General features: G+C 46.4%; 1 protein-coding gene and 1 pseudogene across 1 annotated transcript in view; one reads left to right on the top strand and one right to left on the bottom strand.

The window, feature by feature from the left end:
• Positions 1 to 22,838, bottom strand: part of PANX1 (pannexin 1) — a 60,217-nt gene that overhangs the window by 31,819 nt on the left and 5,560 nt on the right. The gene's annotated exons all lie outside the window — the stretch shown is intronic.
• On the top strand, positions 4,314 to 8,282 carry LOC136319073 (small ribosomal subunit protein uS5 pseudogene; annotated as a pseudogene).

The following is a 22,838-nucleotide window of genomic DNA, read 5'->3' on the forward strand; positions in this document are numbered from 1 at the left end:
GAAGTCCACGGGAAGGAAATATGTTCGTGGGCACTGTGGAAGCAGCTACAACATCTGCTAGTAAGTAACGCAACCACAGACATCCTCCCTGCCCCCCTTCCTGGCTTCGGCCTGGTGCCCAGAGAGCCCAGGGCAGGGGTCACATGTCATCCCTCCACAGTAGCCCAGGACCTTGGTACTGCTCAGACTGCCCCATACCTGTGGCTGCTGCAGAAACGGCTGGTGGAGAACCAGGTGACATGGCTGAGGGCAGAAGGCCCAGAGCCAGGGAGGGAAGTCTGTCCAGCGGTGTCTCAATGGCACCAACACACTTGTGGCAGGCCCTCTGTTCCCAGTCCAGCCGTGCCAAGAGGGATCTGGCCCGGTTCGCTATATTGTCCCTCTCTCTTTAAAGCGCTTCCTTTTCATTCTTACACATTCCTAACCCACATGAGAAGGTGTGAAGGGCTGTGAGCTCTGGGCAAGCCCCCCACCCCTCCACCTCCGCCCTCTGACAAGCACCCATCCTTCCCCCTTCCAGGGTGCTGCGTGGGAATGTTTCCTGTATTTGCTTTTGCTTTTAAATGCTACATGCAGCTGGAGGGTGGCATAGGGACCAGGCCTCCCAAGGAGCTAAGAAAACTCATCTTAACCACAAGTTTAACTGGCTGGGAGAACTTTCAAATGGAAGAGATTCTAAGCTGAAATAACCAACACTCTGGAGAGGCTGAAGGGGCAGAGAAGGTAAGCAAAGGGAATCAGCCCTTGCTGTGGCCTTCTACCCCCATTTCAGAGATGAAGAAAGCAAGACACTGAGATGGCATGGCTGGTAGGTTGTAGAACTGGTATTCCAACCCAAGTTGCTAATCAGCCTGAGTTGATAGCCCATCTTCACCTTCCAAACAGAAGAGGAGGCAGAGAGCACACGCTACTGACGAACGTTGGGTCAGAGATGACGGAATGAGGAAGAGGGAGACAGGAGTTTCTTTGAGGGGAAGAGTAAACCTGGTTGCTGTTCTTAGGCACAAAGTGAAAACAGAGTATAATGATGATAGCAATTCTAATCACTACGATCTATATACATAGCGGTTTTAAAGTTTAATAAGTATTTTTATTTTGCAAGACAAAAATTTACTTTAAACTCAAACTAATGTAAATTATATACACACATAACTCACACATGTCTACACACACATATGGGATCTAGAGAGATCATAGTACAACTTATAAAGCACTGAATTTGAAAGTTTTGGCTTATTTTAGGTTGCTGAAAGATTTAAAATTACTATAAACTCTCAAGTTCAATGTGAATAATCACAAAAAGAGGACCATGAATGTGGAGAATAAAGAGAAAAAGATGGGTAGTGATCAGATCTTAAAAACAAGTACAGAAAAGCAACAAACACTTGCAAGGATGAAACACGTCTGAATCTGTTTAAAGTACCTTCGGCCCCAACATAAAACAACCCAATGACCCAAAGCAGCAGTCCCCAAACTTTTTACACAGGGGGCCAGTTCACTGTCCCTCAGACCGTTAGAGGGCCGCCACATACAGTGCTCCTCTCACTGACCACCAATGAAAGAGATGCCCCTTCCGGAAGTGCTTCGGGCCGGATGCATGGCCTCAGGGGGCCGCATGTGTCCTGCGGGGCCTTAGTTTGGGGACACCTGACCCAAAGGGTCTGCCCCAAAGGATCCTATCTGGCCAAATATTGAGTTCCCAACAATCGTAAAATACAGTAAAATTCTAAGGATCTCAGAATAACTTCTTTCTTAAAAAGAGCCAAGGAACACCTATTTACTAGATGGGATGCTGTCTGATTCATGACCCATTCAATAAAGTCACTTAGATCTTTAAATTAAAAATAAAAAGAGCCAAGTTCTTCCCTTTCACCTCTTTATCAGACTTCCACTCAGACCCATCTCTACCTTTAAACACGAGCAAGTAAATACATTCTGGAAGTCCCAAACTGTCCATTACTGCCCTCATTTTTGCCGAAACTGACCCCAAGGCCCACATGAGTTTTAAACCAGTACTAAAAAAACATAAGTATTCTCTTTAGCCCAAACAAAACAAAACTGAACTGAAATAATTTTCTTTTGCTTTATTTTTTTATGTTTGTTTTATTGATTTTAGAGAGAAAGGGAGAAAGGGAAAAAGACAGGAACATCAATCTGTTTCTGTATGTGCCCTGACCAGGGATCGAACCAGCAACCTCTGTGCTTCAGGACGACGCTCTAACCAACTGAACTATCCGGCCAGGGCAATTTTCTTTTCCTTTAAACCAAGTTGACTCACCAGGTCTCTTTTGTCCACAGCTAAGCCTGGCTTTTCAAGAGAACCCAACCAGGGCTAGTGCCTGCTCCTTTGCTAAAATGTAAACTTCTAAACAAGTTCCAAGAAGTTCCAGACACTTCACTTCCCACCACACACTGTACAGAGCAATACACAACTGCTCAGAATTTCAGAATTAATGTTTTCCCCTTCTGGGTCCAACACATTAGAGAAAGGCCCCCTCAGTGTACAGTGCTCTCACTACCAGTGGGGGGGAGGGAGACAGAATCCTATACTCTCACTAATGGCGGGGAGGGGGAGATAAAGCCTGTACCTACTGATCACATGGGTCCAGGAAGTGTGACCTCTGGGCCACATGGCCACAGGGAACACACAACTATGCTGACAAGCCTCAGATGGAACCTATAAGGTTTCTTTAACTCAATCAAGAATGGTGGCATATGGCCCTGGCCAGTTGGCTCAGTGGTAGAGCGTCAGCCTGGCGTGCAGGAGTCCTGGGTTAGATTCCCGGCCAGGGCACACAGGGGAAGTGTCCATCTGCTTCTCCAGCTCTCCCCCTCTCCTTCCTCTCTGTCTCTCTCTTCCCCTCCCACAGACAAGGCTCCATTGGAGCAAAGTTGGCCTGGGTGCTGAGGATGGCTCTATGGCCTCTGCCTCAGGCGCTAGAATGGCTCTGGTTGCAACAGAGCAACGCCCCAGATGGGCGGAGCATCGCCCCCTGGTGGGCATGCCGGGTGGATCCCGGTTGGGCGCATGCGGAAGTCTGTCTGACTGCCTCCCCGTTTCCAACTTCAGAAAAATACAAAAAAAAAAAAAATTAAAAAAAAAAAAAAGAATGGTGGCATAAGCAACATAGTAATATACAGCCTACTAAGTGTGAGAGGGGAAAGCAGAAAGGAAGCTGGACTCAGATGACAGCCCTACGGAAGCACGAAGCCATATCAAACCCAAGAGAGACTAGGGAACTAAGCAGTGGTTTGAGGAGTTTCTCTCCTGTGGTGGAGAGCCCAGTCCCTTGGCACACCCAGAAGCCTAGACCACACAGAAGAACTGGTATAAAGCCAGTGTAAAATCTAACAGGTGTCCAGTGAATAAAATCTTCATAACCTGGGTACCAGGGAAAGAAAGGCATATAAAACCTCAATATTCAATCTAGTAGTTATGCAAAAAACTATATACTTGATGTATCTAAATTTTATTTTATTTAAAAAAATTTCCTCTGAGATTAACTAACTGAAACATACAGAAAATTAGAGAAAATAATATAATAGACACTGGCCTTGGCCGGAGAGCTCAGTAGGTTAGAACGTCATCCTCATATGCCAATGTTGCAAGTTTGATCCCAGGTCAGGGAACATACAAGAAGCAACCAATGAATCCATAAATAAGTGGAACAATATATTGATGGTTCTCTCTCTCCCCCTTCCTCTCTAAAATCAATAAATGTGTGTGTGTGCGCGCGCGCGTGTGTGTGTGTGTGTATAACATACCTAGGAATTTTAAGCAATATTAACATGCTGTAATTACCTCATTTCTTCTTCTTTTTTTGTATTTTTCTGAAGTGAGAAGCAGGGAGGCGGAGAGACAGACTCCTGCATGCACCAGGCCAGGATCTACCCAGCAAGCTGGCTAGGGGGTGGAGCTTTGCCCATCTGGGCCGTTGGACATTCGCAACTAGAGCCATTCTAGCACCTGAAGAGGAGGCCATGAAGCCATCCTCAGTGCCTGGGCCAACTTTGCTTTGACAGAGCCTTGGCTGCAGGAGGGGAGGAGACAGATTGAGAAAGGAGAGGGGCAGAGGTGGAGAAGCAGATGGGCGCTTCTCCTGTGTGCCCTGACCGGGAATCGAACCCAGGACTTCCATACTCTGGGCTAAGGCTCTACCACTGTGCAAACTGGCCAGGACCCTCATTTCTTTTTTTAAACATGTTATTTTGAATTATTTCCAGACCTATAAAAGTGTTACAAGAGTATTACAACAATATCCAGCCATCAAAAAAAGAAGGAAATCCTGCCATTTGTGTCAACATGATGGACCATGAGGGCATTGTGGTAAGTGAAACAAGGTATATAAGATGTCACTTATATGTTTCAGCTACTAAAACAGAACTCATAGAAACAGAACAGAGTGGAGGCTGCCAGGTGGGAGGTAGAGGGTGAGGGAAATGAGTGAAGGTGGTCAAAAGTCACAAACTTCCGGTTCTAAGAAAAATGTCACAGGGATGTAATGTACAGTATGGTGACAAGTTAACAACACTGGATTGTATATTTGAAAGCTCCTAAGAGAGAAGATCTTAAAAGTTCTCATCACAAGAAAAATATTATAAGTATATAGGGTGATGGATGTTAACTAGCATTATTGTGGTAATTATTTCACAACAAATATATATGTCAAATCATGTTGTATACCTTAAATGTATACAATGTTATGTATCAATTATATCAATGAAACTGAAAAAAATAAACTATAAACCTACATAAAATACAGTATCATTAAAAAAGACTATTACAATGGAATGCCATACACTGGAATTTATATTCAACCGCTATCACCATTTTGCCACATGTCCTCTCTCTATATACATATACGTAATGTATGCATTCTACTTTCTTCTGGACCACCTGAGAGTACGTTGCAGCGATCACAACCCTTTACTCTCAGAAGTATGCATCTTCTAAGAACAAGACATTCTCCTACATAACCCAATGCAATTACAAAATCAGAAAACATCTGATGCCATCTTGCAATCTATATTTAGATTTCCCCAACTATCTTTAGAAGCCACTTTTTCCCCCTCCAATCAGGATCCAATCTTGCACCATTGTCTACACTTGTTATGTCTCTTCAGTCATCTTATCCTGGAAGGATTCCACAGGCTGCCTCTGTCATTCTCCACAGGCCCTGTGTTGGTGTTCCTCTGATTGTCTCTCTGCTCTCTGACCCAGGTCCTGCATTACTGCCAGCATCTCACGGGAGGGTGTGGGTCCTTCACAGGACAGCCTGCAGGTGCCCATCACCATGACTGGTGATGTCACCTATGATGCTCACTTGGTGAAGGTGCTGCCTGCCAGTTCTCCACTGTAAAACAAGCCTTTCCCTATGAAGTAAGTAGTTTATGGAGAGAGCCTCTAGGAGTGTAACTATTCCCATCCTCAATGAGCTCCCACTCAGTAGGGAATCAAGTACTTCAACTGTGGCTGCAAAATGAAGATTTTCCAACTTTACCCTTCCCGCTACATTTATTACTAGTTGGCATGTTACTATAAAGATGAACTTCCCCTTCGCTGAATTTATTTGTTTTTTAGTATCAATATGGCTCTAGAGTCCCTTGTTTTTCAATATTTTATAATCCACTACTTCATCTTGTTTCAAACTGGCTCCTGTGACTTTCTGACATGCTCCTCTTGTCCATACTTCCCAGCACCAGATGTTCTGGGTTTGTCTGTATTTAACCAGCCCCTGCCCTGCAATTCGCCTTTTCTCCAAGGAGCACTCGGTTCCTTTAGCGGGTAATAAAACTTTAAAGCCAAAATGCTAGATGCACTCATTATTAGGGATGTCACTGCTCCTAGGCCCTTTTAGCAGACAGCCAGGAAATCAAGGTGTGTGTATGTGTGTGTGTGTGTGTGTGTGTGTGTGTGTGTGTGTGTTTATACCAGTAATAAGCAATCTTTTGAGCTTGGTGTGTCAAAATTTGCCAAAAAACTGAGCATAACTCGGGTGGTATGTCACTTCGAGAAAAAAACCCATAATTTTGCGATATTTATAGTTTAAATAACAAATATGTGTAATTTTAATATATAACTATATTTAATAAACCAAAATCTAATTATTTAACTTACCTGCTTAGTGACTTCTTTGTTCATCTGTCAGTCGGTTTCTTTTGTTGGTCTTGATATTATTTAACTTGTGTGGGGTGCCGTGAACTAAGATAAGTGAGGGGGAGGGGGAATTCTTTAACTAACCTGCCTATTAGTGACTTTTTTGTTGCTGAATTTCATTGGCTAAATCTTTAATTGAAGGTTGGTATTTTGTACACTTCAAGCCCAAGCAAGCGCTACTAACTTCATCTGTCAGTCTGTTTCTTTTGTTGGTTTTGATATTATTTAACGCTGAGAATAAGGTCTCACAAAAGTACGTAGAGGGAAAAATTGTGAGTAAAGCCATTGCTATATTTTTCAGGGTGCTAAAAGTGTCTGGTAATCGGTTCCAGGCACTCCAAATTTCCTGTTCGTACTGGCACTCCTCTTGATTCTCCAAGTGGCACCTTTCCAGATTCTCAAGCTTTGACCTCAAGTCAACAAACACCTGAGCCCAGATGCTGTCTTAAAATTCTGCAAGTTGCATCTTATGTAAATTAAGATGGCTGCCGCTATTTCTAATGGCGGGAAACGGCACCCATAGCACAGGCCCTTACCTCTCCCAGCCTCCCCCTCACTTATCTCAGTAATGATGGTCAATTAGAAATCCATGACACCCCAGAACAGTCGATTGGATGATGGCTGCTGTGGTTATGTGGTTGCTGGAAATGGTGATCACAGGGCCCCCAGAGATGCGTCCCACAGGGCATTCTGCTGCTCCCTGCTCCATACCTACCGGCCTAACTGGAAGTCCCAGAACTAGATGCTCTGTGCCTGAGTTCTGTTGGTTTGGCCTACAGACCTTTGGAACAGAGTGTCTACACTACAGCAAATGTTTTATCCTCGGCTACTGCACCTGGCCATGCAGGAGCCAAGGATGAAGCGTCCTTCTCGGCATGCGGCCCCATACTTCTCTGGTATGCGTGTCATCGAAAATGGCTATGTGTGTCAGTAACAGGCAATCACGCTTGTCACAGGTCCGCCATCATGGGTTTATACTGAATCTTCTCATCCCAATCCACTGGCTTCCTCCTTGCTGTCCCCCCCACCCCATGTTTGTATCTTCCTTCTTTGACAGGGAGAACCTTATTTCCCAACTGAATCTGCATAGTTGCTCATGTGCTCAACCCTCAAATTCACACGAAATAATTCCAGAATTTTTATTTTTATTGAATTATTTATTTTTAATTTCAGAATTTCTAAAGCAAAGATGTCTTCTGATTTTCGCTTGAGAGGGTTTACCCTGGCTCCCTCTCTGAAGAAACACTAAGTGGCAGCTGACGCTGGCGCTAAGGGAGGGTGCAACGCCCCAGGGCCCTGGGCTGGGAGCCAGAGCAGCTGGCTTCCTGGACAATTAGGCAGCAGCATGGGGCCAAAGTTGAGGCTGGGGTCAGGGTGGGGCTGAGGACCACAGCTAGGTGGAGAACAAGGAGCAGATCCCTGTCAGCAAGCAGGGCCGCCTGGCCGAGGACACGAAGATCAGGTCCCTGGAGAAGACTTTCTCTTCTCCCTTCTTGTCAGTGAACAGGAGATCATTCACTTTTTCCTGGGGGCATCCCTCAAGGACGAGGTTTTGAAGATTCTGTGCAAAAGCAGGCACGGGCTGGCCAGAGGACCCGGTTCAAGGCATCTGTCGCCACTGGGGATTACAGTGGACATGCTGGTCTGAGTGTTAGGTGCTCTAAGGAAGAAGCCACTGCCATCATAGGGCCATCATCCCAGCTAAGCTCTCTGTTGTCCCTGTGCAGCGAGGCTACTGGAGGAACAAGATGGGTAAGCCCTGCACTGTCCCTTGCAAGGTGACTGGGGCTGTGGCTCTATGCTGGAGCACCTCATCCCACTTCAGGGGCACTAACATTGTCTCAGCCCGTGCCCAAGAAGTTGCTGATGATGGCTGTTATCAACCACAGCTACACCTGGGCCAGGGGCTGCACTGCCACCCTGGGCGACTTCACCAAGGCCACCCTTGATGCCTCCAAGACCGAGAGCTATCTCACCCTGACCTTCGGAGAGAGATAATGGTAACCAAGTCTCCTGGTCAGGAACTCACCAAGCTTCTTGTAAAGACCACACCAGAGTTTCTGTGCAGAGGACCCAGGCTTCAGCTGTGGCCAACACATTATTTTACACAAGAAAAATAAAGTGAGCCTGACCAAGCAGAGGCGCAGTGGATAGAGTGTTGGACTGGGATGCGGAAGACCCAGGCTCGAGACTCCGAGGTCACCAGCTTGAGCGCAGGCTCATCTGGCTTGAGCAAAAAGCTCACCAGCTTGGACCCAAGGTCGCTGGCTCAAGCAAGGGGTTACTCGGTCTGCTGTAGCCCCACAGTCAAGGCACATATGAGAAAGCAATCAATGAACAACTAAGGTGCCGCAACAAAAAAATTGACTCTTCTCATCTCTCTCCCTTCCTGTCAGTCTGTTCCTATCTTTTCCTCTCTCTGACTCTCTTTCTGTCTCTGTCAAAAAAATAAAAAGGAAAAGAAAAAGAAAGTGAATTAAGCCGGTTAAAAAAAATAAAATAAATAAAAGTTTTACACTGGATGTTATGTCAAAACTGGCCATTTAAGAGTCAAGAGTAGAAGTGGAGAGCAGTAAAAAATCTATTGCATTTGTCCAGGTGAGAGATAGTGTGAAGAAATAGTCACAGCACACATCTGCCTGAGATTTCTTCTGTCACTTGCAGGTCCGAGCCTGGTCTAGGCCAAAGACTGGTTCCATGAAATGAAGATTAATGCAAAAGTTCAGCTGGAAGGTAGAAGGGAAATCAACACAAATATCTCTGCTATAACACTTTTTATGTGTTTAAAAACAACAATATAGTATTCTGCAAAATCACTAAAATTAACAGAGCTTATGCAGATAGGGTTGGGGCAGATCACTAAAATCTGCAGATTTTGAACCTAGATCACTAACCAAACAGCAACAATCCTGATAAAAACACACTGGTGGTTTAGATAAAGGGGTGTGATAAGGAGTGGAGTTGCAGTGTTATGCACAAAATCAAAATGCATGAAGACTAGACAGCACTTCCAAAATGGCATGCGACCAGAAGGGGCCAAGAGGAAGAGCTTGGGTGAACTGGCACTGTGCGCACACCCCATTCCTCTGCAGCTTGCTTCATCCAGACCCTCTTACTTGGTGGCACAAATCCTTCACATGCTGGAAAGAAAAGGTATACGAGCCGATGTGACTCCCACATTATACTGGTATCCCCCTATGTACTGATCACAGATAGGCTACTTCCCATCACAGAATCAGCTACTGAAGGAGGACACATGTCACTTGCTAAATACTACACTTAGATAGGGGTCAGATGCTCTCATTCAACCCAATAAAAGAACCCGAGAACTAGTCATCATATTTAGTCCCATTTGTCAGATGAGAAAATAGAGGCTCAGCAAGATTAACTGCCAAAGTTGGAAAGATAACACCTGATATAGGTGCGATACAATCTCACGTGTGTGGCCTACTCTTTCCCCAACATGACGACGCCCTGGGAATGAGTGACCAGGACATGGAGGCAGCACAGAGTGGGGAAGGACGGACACTGTGGAATGCAAGACCAGTCGATAGCACACAGAGCAGGAGGAATGGGCCAGCCTCAATCTCCCCAGAAGCCTAGTCCTGAGCTCTGGGCCCAAAGTTCACCTTCATAAGGTGTCAACAAAAACTACAGCGCCAACAAGAGCAGCCCATGTGGTCAACGGCTGGTGTGTGGAGACCTAACCCGGAGCACCTAGCGCTGCTCTGTGCGGGAGCAGACCGATTGTTAGCAGGGCGGACAGGATTGCAGGCAGAGAGTTAGTTCACTCAGGAGGGGTGGAGTCTGCACCCAGGGAAGGAAAGGGCCAGAGAAATAAGCTACATCATCAGCAGGAGTATGACATGTGAGAGGAAGTAAGTCCTTGCGGCAACCCCAGACTGGTTACACTTCCGCCGGAGAAAATGTGGCCTCGGTTTTTGCCCTGTTAAGAGGGCAGTGGGAAACTAGGCACTGCTCCAAAATGAACGGGAGACACTGGATGTTGCCCCACCCCCAAAGGGGAAGGAGGACAACATAAGAAAGAAGTTAAAGGAATAGATCATTTAATGCCGGGGGCAACTTAATAGACAAGATTAAGTAAAAGGCTTAGAAAAAATTACTGTCCAGCTGGTTTCACTGCCACAGAAGCCAAATCTTTGTGGAAACAATATCAAAGTCCTATTAAATATGGGGAAGGAATTTTAGCCTAAGGGAAAAAAATTAGGTAAATCTATAAAAAGAGGCTCTGGAATTTTTATTCCTGAATATTGTTTTTTTAAAAATCCCATTTCAGCCAATAGGTATTGGGTTTTCTCTTTCACTTACTGGCAAGCTACTTAACCTCTCTCTCTAGTTTTCTCATTTGCAAAACTTCACAGAAATCCTGTAACTCAGTAAGTGGTAGCTATTGTTTTTATTTCTATGTGTCAGGCATCATGATAAGCAGTGGAGAGACAAAGACACAGGGTTCCTTTGTCACACATCCTGTATTATTTTCTTAGTGCCCATATAATTATTCAATTTCACCTGCACTTACTGATTTATGTGTCTTATCTGCTACAACTCTTGAACATACAGCAGGCCTTAGATAACTGGAATCTTAGATTTAATGGGGCCACAGCCTGAAACGAGACCCAACTTTGTTAAGTCCTTTAGCATCTTCTCTCCCTCAAAGGTCCCTGCTGTGGACATCCAGGGGCCACACACTAAACCTGGCCGGCTCAGGGGAGGCCTGCATGGCGGGCCGTACAGACTCACAGACTGAAAGTAACCATGGAGGACGGCTGACAGAAAAAAATTCCTACCTAAAAGCCAGTCATGACAGGTAGTCACAACGTAGGCTGGTATCCTCCTTGACTAAGGTCAATCTTTACCTTCATTGAGCCTGTCTATTATCCTTTTGCATCTAAGATAACATACCTTTGATATGTCAGAGTAATCTCCTTCTCCAGATCCCAAAGTCACAGTTTTCCAACTAGAGCGGGAGACCACAGAATCCTGCACGGCTGCTTGCTCACCAGATACCCTCCCTGTGCTGGGAATATTAATCACTAACTCCTGTACCCACCAATGTAAAAGAACTACATGTCTCTCCATATCACTTTTTATCCAGCCTCGGAGATACCCCTGCTTTGCTGCCTCTCGCTTCGCTGCCTACCACCAATAGATTTCATGTAACCCCCCCCCCCCCATGTCTCCTCTTTGATTCTAATGTTCTCAGGAACATTTTCTCAAACTGTTGAGATTTTGCTTCCCAGCAACTGTCATCAGTTATTGTCACATAAACTCTTGTAAGACTTTTTTCTGCCTGACCTGTGGTGGCGCAGTGAATAAAGCATTGACCTGGAACTCTGAGGTTGCCGGTTTGAAACCCTGGGCTTGCCCGGTCAAAGCACATATGGGAGTTGATGCTTCCTGCTCCTCCCCCCTTCTCTCTCTCTCTCTCTTCTCTAAACTGAATATATAAAATCTAAAAAAAAAAAAAAGACTTTTTTTTAGGCCAGACATTCTCTCTTCGACACTGTTAACAGCTAGCTTCTGTAGTTCCTGCAACAAAGAAACCCTACTGTGTAGGAGGAGGCCTTGAACATCTAAATTCAGTATTGAATCAATGATTAGTGACTCCAATAAAAAGAAAATAACTTAAAATGACTGTTACTATTATTTAGACTGGTCATGCAAATAAATACAAAGACATTCTAAATAGAACATCAGGGTTTTAAGTGACAGATGCAAAACCTCAGAAGAGAAAAGAGGCATCCAATTTCGTGGGAGCTAGGTCTTTAACCCCAGAGGCCTCTGAGCCAGCAAGGACCGTGCCCTCCCCAAGGGCTCTGTTCTTTCTGTCTCTATTATGGCACAACAAAGCACAGATCTTCCCTGACACACTCTGAACTCAACCCCACAGCACTCACCGGTACCTCCTAGGTATACGGTGCCACACGGGAAACGGGGTTCCAAGGGAGAGAAGGCATGCTTCCTGTCCTCCGAGAGCTTCCAGTCCAATGGAGGCCAAGAAATGAACCACTAATGTTAATGGACAAACAATTACCAGGCCGGGGTGGGGGGTGATGGCTGAGCCATTGTAGACATTCATATTCGAAGGGAGGAAACAACCCAGGTAGGGAAACAGCATCCACAAAGGCTTGTAGTCTTTAGAGTCCACAGCACATTATGAAGGGGAACAGACCTTTGTGCCTGGAACACAGAGTCCAGCTAGGGATCAGATAAAATGATATCCTGGGACATGCAACACGCTGGCAAGTCTAGACTTGCTTCTTTGATAATGACAAGGAGAGCCAGGCAGGGAGGGGCAGGGGAGCTGTGCTTTAATGTCCCTGGGTCTGTGACCCTTGCATTCCTGGTCCCGATGACCCTCTGAGATTGCTGAACTGGGCTTGGGGCTGGTCGCGACTCCAACAGACAGGCACCCTCCTTGGAGGGAGTGTTGAATAGGCAGAGCACAGAGTTTTCAGACCAGTGAGCATACTCTGTATGACACTGTAATGACGGATGCATGTCATTATACATTTTCCTAAACCCACAGAATGTGCAAATCTGGTAGGGGATGTTAATAATGGAGAGGGCTATGCATGTATGTATCGGGGCAGGAAGCAAATGGCAAATCTGCGTAACTTCCCCTCAATTTTTCTGTAAATAAAACTGCTCTAAAAAGGTAAAGTCTCAATAACACACACACACACACACACACACAGTAGCTAATAACATTGGATCTAAGGATAGCGGGAGAAGAGGGCATTAGAGATAACATTTTTTTTTTAACAACAGAGACAGAGACAGAGAGAGGGACAGATAGAGACAGACAGAAAGAAAGGAAAAGAGATGAGAAGCATCAATTCTTCATTGCGACACCTTAGTTGTTCATTGATTGTTTTCTCATGTGTGCCTTGACTGGGGGCTGCAGCTGAGCCAGCAACCTTGGGCTTCAAGCCAGTGACCATCGGGTCTTGTCTATGATCCCATGCTCAAGCCAGCGACCCTGTGCTCAAGCTGGTGAGCCTGCACTCAGCCGGATGAGCCCCACTCAAGCCAGCAACCTTGGGGTTTTGAACTTGGGATCTCTGAGGCCCAGGCCGATGCTCCATCTACTGCACCATCACCTGGTCAGGCTAGGGATAACTTTTTAAGTGCAGAGGTGAGTGGCAACATTTCCCTCAGAACACCAACCCTTCCGGCTGTTCACCTGCAGGGCCTGGGTCAGGACCCCTGAGCTGTAGCTTTTCACAGCCCCCCAATAGACAGGGCTTCCTGCTTGGCTAGGTAATGAGAGCCAACTGCTAGCCCACCCAGGACCAGGCACCCACAATGGGAGGCTCATTCCCACCAGGCAAAGCCTTCTTCCTCACCATCCACTGTGCCAGGCTAGGCTTCACAGGTGACCATGGAGCCCCAGAGCAGAGCTGCTGAATGCGACCAGCTCAGGTCCTTCCCAAATCAACTCTGGCATCCTGGTACCAACGAGAGGCACCAGGCGTTCCCACAGGGCTCCCAGGAAGAGCTCCTGATAAACGTTTATGAAACACCTAACCCACACAAAGTACCATGGTGGAGTCCAAGATATATATGACAGTCCTGTCCTCAGAGTACAGAATTAATAAGTCTGAAATTAACCACAACAGCCCCTAACTAGTCTCTAACTAGTCTCTCCACATCTCTAACTCATTCTCACAAAGTATAGGGGGGTGAGATTTTTAAATGCATTATCTGATTATGTCACATAACTAAAAGGATTGCTCTGGATAAGTTCTAAAAGCCAAATTCCACGGGGCTCTCCATGATCGGTCCCCTGACCATCTCTCTGTCTTTATACCACTTCTTCCCCCTGCTCAACAGGTCCCAGTAACACTGATTCTTTTCTGTTTCTCCAAGAAACCATAACCAAGGCTTCATGAATGCTGATGGATGACTCAGCCCAAGTAATGCTTTCTCAGAAAGCCAGCCCGATGTCCCCTATTGGGAAGCCTCCCTGCCACAGTGCTCATTCCAAATCACTCATCACAGCCAGAACTCTGTATCCAGAGGGAACCCACCTCCCCTCCAGGCTGCAGGCTCCAGGTCCACGTCTTCACTGATAAGGCCCAGTGCACAGCACAGTGCTCAATGTGTATCAAATGAATGAGAACATGAATGAATGGAGACAAAGGTGAACAAGAGTAGTTACCGTGAGGCAGTGCATGAACCACATGCCAGAGCCAGCAGGGTACTGGAGTACCTCTAATAACTAATTTTAGTCCAATGTCCTCACATTACAGGGATGAAACTGATTCTAGGATGAGATGCCTTCTGGTCACACATGCTCCACACAGCTGTTCCACACTGTTAGTGTCATGAGAGTGTTCCTATAATTCTTCCAAGTGCATCATTTTTCTGTTCTGGTATTCACTTGAATGTGTGCAACAAAGAAAATACAGTAATAACATAAAGGCTTAGAGTGTTTATAGAGACTTAAAAGGAATGAAGCCTTAAGAAGGAGAATGTCAAGACCATCCGACCGTGGATGCCCCTCCCTCTAGGGCACGCTGGAGAAAGGAAGGGAGGCAAGTCACTGTTACATCACCCAGACTCATCCCGGCTGAGCCTCCGTGTGCTCATCTAAATCACGCCCGAGTCTGAGTGAGAACCGGAGAAGCCTGAGGCTGCTGTCAGGGCTTTGCTGGCTCTCACAATACCACAAAGTACCTTCAGATTGTAGAAGCTTAATGCATACTAGTTTCAGAGCTAACCAACATGTACGGACTACAAACTATGCAGCCAGTGTCTTTACATGTTATTACCACATTTAATAGGAATTATTACCTGTTTTGCAAAAGAAAACGTAGTGCTGTCAGAGAATAGAGGTGAAACTCACCAGTCAAGGGTATAGCTGAGTAAGAACTTCTCTCTCTGCAAAGTAACCTTTCCACACCAGAGTGACTGTGCTTTCTGTAAACTCTGAGAACCCTTACATTTGATCGTGAAATGTGAAGATGTTAATATTAAAAAGAAAAAGATTTTTTAAAAGACATCTTTACATTCCTAATAAGTATTTTCTAGTTTTACTAGTTGACTAGACTTAAACAGAAAACAGAGGCCTCAGAATAAAACAACATTGCTTAAATTTTAGTTTTAAAAAAAGATATAAAGAGATAGTTAAGATATATTTGGGCAGGGGTAGATTCTATAAGCCAAAGATAATCAGCTAAGACCTGACAGTCTCTCCCGGATCAAATACCCCAGGCCTGAGAGAATGAGCAGTCCCTAGAAAATGCCAGAGTTACACAAGAGCCCAGGGCTATGTTATGTGAAATCTCAGTGCCAATAGGGAACCACAAACTGAAACAGGTGCCGTTTCATCGTGAGGATGGCAAATCAGAACTGTGACTGACAGGAGTAAACTGGTATTCTGGAGTGCAGTGAGTGAGAAGTACCCTTTAAATCTGAAATGTGCATGTCTTTCGATCCTCTAACTGTACATGTTTCATGGCATTCCACCCATTTTCACAATAATACTAGGTTGTTTTCTGCCTTTCTATTCTGTCTCTTTAGTGTATACAGTGGAGTTTCCAGAGGCTACTGACAAGGGTTATCGCTACACAATGAATGAGAAGCAAATAGGACAGGGTTTGGGAAACTTTTTGGCTGAGAGAGCCATGAACGCCACATATTTTAAAATGTAATTCTGTGAGAGCCATACAACAACCCGTGTACTTTACGCATTATCCAATAAAAATTTGGTGTTGCCCCGGAAGACAGCTGTGATTGGCTCCAGCCACCCGCAACCATGAACATGAGTGGTAGGAAATGGATGGATTGTAATACATGAGAATGTTTTATATTTTTAACATTATTTTTTTTTATTAAAGATTTGTCTGCCAGCCAGATGCAGCCATCAAAAGAGCCACATCTGGCTCACGAGCCATAGGTTCCCGAACCCTGAAATAGGAGAAGGCTGTGGTCTCCTAATAAGCTAGTTTGTAAAGCTGAAAAACTTATTTTTGAAGTTACCTTTTCACAAAAATATATATGTTAACATGTAATGGGCTTATTTCAAATGAACAAAAATGCCAAGCGGGGTGGCGCGTGCTGTAGTCCCAGCTACTCGGGAGGCTGAGGCGGAAGGATCGCTTGAGCCCAGGAGTTCTGGGCTGTAGTGCGCTATGCTCATCGGGTGTCCGCACAAAGTTCAGCATCAATATGGTGACCTCCCGGGAGCGGGGGACCACCAAGTTGCCTAAGGAGGGGTGAACCGGCCCAGGTCAGAAACGGAGCAGGTCAAAACTCCTGTGCTGATCAAATTAACAAAAACATTTAAATATGTCTCAGTTTTAATTCCCATTATGAGAAATATCTTTAGATATAACAACCCACAAACCAAAGCTCTTGGAATCTTCAATTAAATTAAAGAGTATAAAGTGGCCCTGAGGCCGAAAACTTTACAATCCACTACATTTTGAATAAGAACGCACGTCCCAGGATGCTCACTGAACCACTGTTTGCAGTAAGAAAAAGCGAAATGAACCCACAGGTCTCTTAATAGAACGGTTAGCATGACTGTGGAAAATTACGCCACATCTAAAACAAAACAAGGCAGATTTACACACACTGACATGACACTATCTCCAGGACATATTACAGACAAAGGAACAGGCTGGGAATTTTTAATATATGGCCTGATATGTGTTAAAAATTTAATAATGGTAAGATGCTAATAAACTCTATTTTTTTAGGAACGTAAAACGGTGTAAAAGAAAACACTTCCTCTCATGAAGAGAAAGTAAAAATGAAAGAAAAAGAAAAAAAAGCAGGGCTTTAATTGCTTTAATTTCTTCTTGCTGTCTGAACTTTACCACAAAGACACACACATGCAGACATCTAGCAAATTAAAAGTATCTGGAGCCCTGGCCAGTTGGTTCAGTGGTAGAGAGTTGGCCCGACATGTGGAAGTCCCAGGTTCGATTCCCAGCCAGGGCACACAGGAGAAGTACCCATCTGCCTCTCCTCCCTTCCCCTTATCCTTTCTCTCTGCCTCTCTCTTCCCCTTCCACAGCCAAAACTCCATTGGAGCAAGTTTGGCCCCAGCACTGAGGACGGCTCCATGGCCTGGTCAGGTGCTAGAATGGCTCCTACCACAACAGAGCAACACCCCAGACCGGCAGAGCATCGCCCCCTGGTGGGCATGCCTGGTGGATCCTGGTTGGGCGCAGAGAGTCTGTCTCTCTGCCTTCCTGCTTCTCACTTCAGAAAAATATTTTCAATACAAAAAACAAAAGAAGTACCTGGAAAGTTCCCTCTGCTGCCCTCAGTACAAAGCATGCAGCTGTGCCCGCCTTGCTCTGCCAGGGCCAGTGCTCCCAAACCAACTCTTCTACTCCCCTCTGCCCAAACGCTCACTGCCTTAGTTAGAGGTTTGAGAAGAAAGCAGTCCAAGGGCACAATCTGCAGAGGAAGGGTAGTGTCTGCGTGGTTTTTTAAAAGGATGTCACTAATCCAAACCTAGCTTCTGCAAAGGTTCTAAGGCTGTGTTTAGTTTTTGCCGTAGATGGGAATTCGATCTATTTCAAAATAACGGATCATTTTCTACAGCCTCATTTTCTTTTCTTCCTTTTTTCTTGAGGTGGTGGGGTGGGGTGACAAAAGGGAGTAATAAATAATGAAATATAGATCTTGTCATTCACTGGGTATATTAAAATCAGGGAAGGGTATGTACAGAAACAGAACAAATGCTATCTGGGTCAGTTCTAGTATGTTTTTTAAATCGATCCCATCATTACTAAAAGTTTGCTTATCTGCAATCCATACTCCTTTCTCTATTAATGCTATTCTAGTCAGCTCTGATGACACTGAATTGAGGTTTTGAATATTTGTGATGAAAACTTTTTTTTTTTTTTTTTTCATTTTTCTGAAGCTGGAAACAGGGAGAGACAGTCAGACAGACTCCCGCATGTGCCCGACTGGGATCCACCCGGCACGCCCACCAGGGGCGATGCTCTGCCCACCAGGGGGTGATGCTCTGCCCATCCTGGGCGTCGCCATGTTGCGACCAGAGCCACTCTAGCGCCTGAGGCAGAGGCCACAGAGCCCTCCCCAGCGCCCGGGCCATCTTTGCTCCAATGGAGCCTTGGCTGCGGGAGGGGAAGGGAGAGACAGAGAGGAAAGCGCGGCGGAGGGGTGGAGAAGCAAATGAGTGCTTCTCCTGTGTGCCCTGGCCGGGAATCGAACCCGGGTCCTCCGCACGCTAGGCCGACGCTCTACCGCTGAGGCAACCGGCCAGGGCCGATGAAAACTTTTTAAACAGTTTTTCAAGATCATATCTTATAGATAAAATCACATCTTATAGATAATGTAATAATACTTGGATCTCAAAATGCTAAAACCCTACTGTCACCCCTGATAATTCTTTCCATTTGCTCTCTCTATTGAATGCCTATTATGTATCAAGTTTTCTGCTGGAGGCTATGGGCAGAGCAGTTAACCTGACAGAGGACAGATGGTCCCTGTCTCCAGTGAAAGTACAGTCTGGTAGGGAGACAGTACTCAACAAATAATACAAATAATTGCTTAATTGCAACTGGCAGTAAGTTTTTTTTTTTCTTTTTTTGAAGCTGGAAACAGGGAGAGAGTCAGACAGACTCCCGCATGTGCCCGACCGGGATCCACCCGGCACGCCCACCAGGGGCGACGCTCTGCCACCAGGGGGCGATGCTCTGCCCATCCTGGGCGTCGCCATGTTGAGACCAGAGCCACTCTAGCGCCTGAGGAAGATGCCACAGAGCCATGCCCAGCGCCCGGGCCATCTTTGCTCCAATGGAGCCTTGGCTGCGGGAGGGGAAGAGAGAGACAGAGAGGAAAGCGCGGCGGAGGGGTGGAGAAGCAAATGGGCGCTTCTCCTGTGTGCCCTGGCCGGGAATCAAACCCGGGTCCTCCGCACGCTAGGCCGACGCTCTACCGCTGAGGCAACCGGCCAGGGCCAACTGGCAGTAAGTTTTAAGAAGGAAATTTATAGTATGCTCTGAGAACACATCAAGAAATCCACTGAAAGCTGCAATTAAAACGTCTTTCTTAAAACCAGGAGCACATTGCCTGACCAGGGGTGGCGCAGTGGATACAGCATTGGCCTGGAACTCAGAGGACCCAAGTTCAAAACCCCGAGGTTGCTGGCTTGAGTGCGGGCTCATCAGCTTGAGCCCAAAGGTCGCTGGCTTGAGCAAGGGGTCACAAGCTCTGCTGCAGTCCCCCAGTCAAAGCACATATGAGAAAGCAATCAGTGAACAACTAAGGAGCTGCAATGAAGAATTGATGCTTCTCATCTCTCTCCCTTCCTGTCTGTCTCTATCTGTCCCTCTCTTTGTCTCTCTTTCTGTCTGTTTCAAAAAAAGAAAAAGAAAGAAAAACCAGGAGCACATCAAAATGCCTCCTCCAATCTTCTGATAGAGTCACATTTAGACAAGGCAGCACTTTTCTTATTTGAAATAAGAATCAGAAATGCAAACCATCCTGAAAGATGATTTCACCCTTCTGGGATCTCAGATACCGCTCTATTTTCTTGTTGGGAGGAGGGGAACATTTACAAAGATTTATGCACACATGCTTCATGTGTGATAGCAGAAATTTTGAAAGAACCTAAGTACATCACCAGGCGAGTGCTTAGAGCAGTGGTTTTCAATGGCCGGTCCACGGACCAGTGCCGATCCACCAGACATTTTGTGCTGGTCTGTGAAAGAGTGAATCACCCTGATGTTGTATGAAGATAATCTAAACTCAGAGACAACAGAGCAGATGAATTAAGCCACCCAGCTGCTGACTCAAATGAAGAAAACAAGGGGAACTGTAAGCAAATACTATCAGAAGCAGCTGCAGTTATATCTGTCCTTCGGCTCTCTGGGGCTGGCCCAATTCCTGCCTGGAATGACAGCAGCAGAGCACAGCTAACCCAAAGGGACCACATCTCTCTGTCCAGAACTACAGCTGCCCACTGGGAGGGCAGCAGAAAGAGCAAGCTCCCCGGGCAGACCAGACTCCCCTTCCCAGGGGGCACTGGCTGCCTGCACTGCTCATCTGGTCCAGCCCGCTAGGCTCAGGGCAAGAAGCATCCTGGCAGGAGACAGGGACTCCTCTTCCCTACGGTCTTCTAACACACCATGTTAGGGTACCAGAGAAGCCAAGCAGCTCTGAGGCCTGCATCAACCTATGCCTAGGGTACTACAAACCTTCTCCAAACTCCCCAAGAACATGAACTCCATTCAGAGTCTGGTCTACTGAAAGGTACCGGCATACTTAGGGAATTTGTTTCTTCAATAGTGAATACTAGGATTTCAGAGCTTGAAGGTCACATGGTCCAATTGTGCTTGTATTCTACAGAGTTGTTACCCAACTCTTTCCTAACTCTCCCTCCCCCTCCCAGGGTGAAATGTGCTGCATCTAGGGACAGCTGTGTTAGAAATGAGGGTCCAGCCCTGGCCGGTTGGCTCAGTGGTAGAGCGTCGGCCTGGTGTGTGGGAGTCCAGGGTTCGATTCCCGGCCAGGGCACACAGGAGAAGCGCCCATCTGCTTCTCCACCCCTCGCCCTCTCCTTCCTCTCTGTCTCTCTCTTCCCCTCCTGCAGCCAAGGCTTTATTGGAGCAAAGTTGGCCCGGGCACTGGGGATGGCTCTGTGGCCTCTGCCTCAGGCGCTAGAATGGCTCTGATTGCCGCAGAGCGACGCCCCAGATGGGCAGAGCATCGCCCCCCTGGTGGGCATGCCGGGTGGATCCCAGTCGGGCGCATGTGGGAATCTGTCTGACTGCCTCCCCGTTTCCAACTTAAGAAAAATACAAAAAAAAAAAAAAAAAAAAAGAAATGAGGGTCCTTGTGTGGCACAGAACTGTCTCCCTGCAGCCAGCACATGGGGCCTGTGTGAGCTGCTGAGGGGGGCTGACGGGTCCCGAATCGCCCTGGACTCCACTGCAGCCACCGTGCTGGCACCCAGCAGAGCCTCAGGGTCAGTCTGCTGCTCTGTCAGTCTCTAAGGCCTGGGCAGGTTCTGTTCCTCTTTTCTGAAAGGAACCCTGTGGGTTGAACTGGTGAGAAAATGGGCCAAAGACGGAGAAGAAGTCTTTCATATGACACCCAGTATGTTTTATTAGATGAGGACATTCTCCCTAACCTTCAACAGCCTGCGTCCTGCACTGGCCAGCTTCTAGAGACCAAGAGAAGACAAGTGAGGTGTCCTGTAGGTGAGGCAGCCACAGACGCAGGTTATAATACAATACGCAAAGGACGACAATGAAGGATCATCCTAGCACCAGAGAGGCAAGGAGCAGTTCTCATGAGAGGGAGGATGGAGCCATGTTTAAAGTTTGCAGGCCTATTTCACAGGCCGGGTGCTCAGAGCTCCTCACTGCCCTGTCACTGAATCACACACAACTCAATGTTACCTGCCAGCATGTCTGCTCCAGTGCCCAGCTGGGCAGTGAACTCCCACGAGGCAGGACAGAACCATGCCTCAAAGTCCTTCTGTCCCCCTCAATATCCAGCATTGCTACGCACACAGCATAAGATCAGCCCTTGCTGCATAAACCCACTCTCAGGCCAACTAAATGCCTCTCAGACAACCCATCAATTTGGATGTGTCCACAGCACTACTGGTGCAGGTAGCTCCAGTGTCCCTCTGTGGCCAGAGGTGAAGTTTGACTATGGATGGTAACCAATTTCTCCCTCCTGGAATCAGGTGCCCACGACTGTTGCTTCTCCATGACAGGAACCATGCCTCATTTACACCTGGGTCTTCAGTGCCCAGCACTGGGTCCAGGCCACAGCTGGTATACTTAAGGGACATTTGCAGAAGAGAGAGACTATCTCCAGGACCCATGCTACTTGGTGGTTTTCCTTTCTACTGGCAGTCTCAATACCCGGCCATCTGGAAGGCGGAAGGAACATGATGGCTATGCCTACCCAGAGACAAGGAAAACCAAACACTTATTCTTCCACAATGAATTCGGCAACTTCCTGAGAAGTTGAACAACTTAGTGCCATAGATCACAAAATCAAACTCATCATCATCCTTTTCTAACTAATTCTCCCCTCAATTCACGGTTTCCATTAATAAGACCATTCTCCACTCACCCAGGCCTACAGCCTTTCCAAAACTCTGACCAGCCTCTGGCTTTCAGGGCCTATTAAAAACCAGGTACCCAAGTGCGGCTTACTGTTCCTCCATCTCTAAGAAATCACCCCTTTCCATCCTTTCCCATCCACTCTTGGCCCCTATGCATGCACAAGACCTTAACTGAGACTCCATCTTACAGCAGTCTTGCTAATTCCATTCTCCCCTCCTTTGGGCTATTACTTATTAAGTGCTGTTTCCAACTGGTCCCTCTTTTGCTCAGAAAATAAACTTGTACTTTATAAACTGCCAAGTATGTACTCTGTTCTAAGTAACCCAGGCCCATGTTCACTTTCCTATCCCAGGAACCATGACTAATCCTCCTGCCTCAGCTAGAACCATCACTCTCTCCCCTTCCATAAACATGTAACAATTTTTGCCATCTTAAAATCTTGGCCAAGGTCTCACCCTCTGCTTATCCAAAGCCCACCCACACTCCAAGGCTCAAGTCCAGACCCACTAGTCTCTCCTTTCCCCCACACCACCAGACTTCCCAATCTCACAGAATTGTTATGGTCAAGTGAGAATATACAGGAA

The sequence above is a fragment of the Saccopteryx bilineata genome, chromosome 1 (genome assembly GCF_036850765.1).
Source record: "Saccopteryx bilineata isolate mSacBil1 chromosome 1, mSacBil1_pri_phased_curated, whole genome shotgun sequence".
Taxonomy (NCBI): Eukaryota; Metazoa; Chordata; class Mammalia; order Chiroptera; family Emballonuridae; genus Saccopteryx; species Saccopteryx bilineata.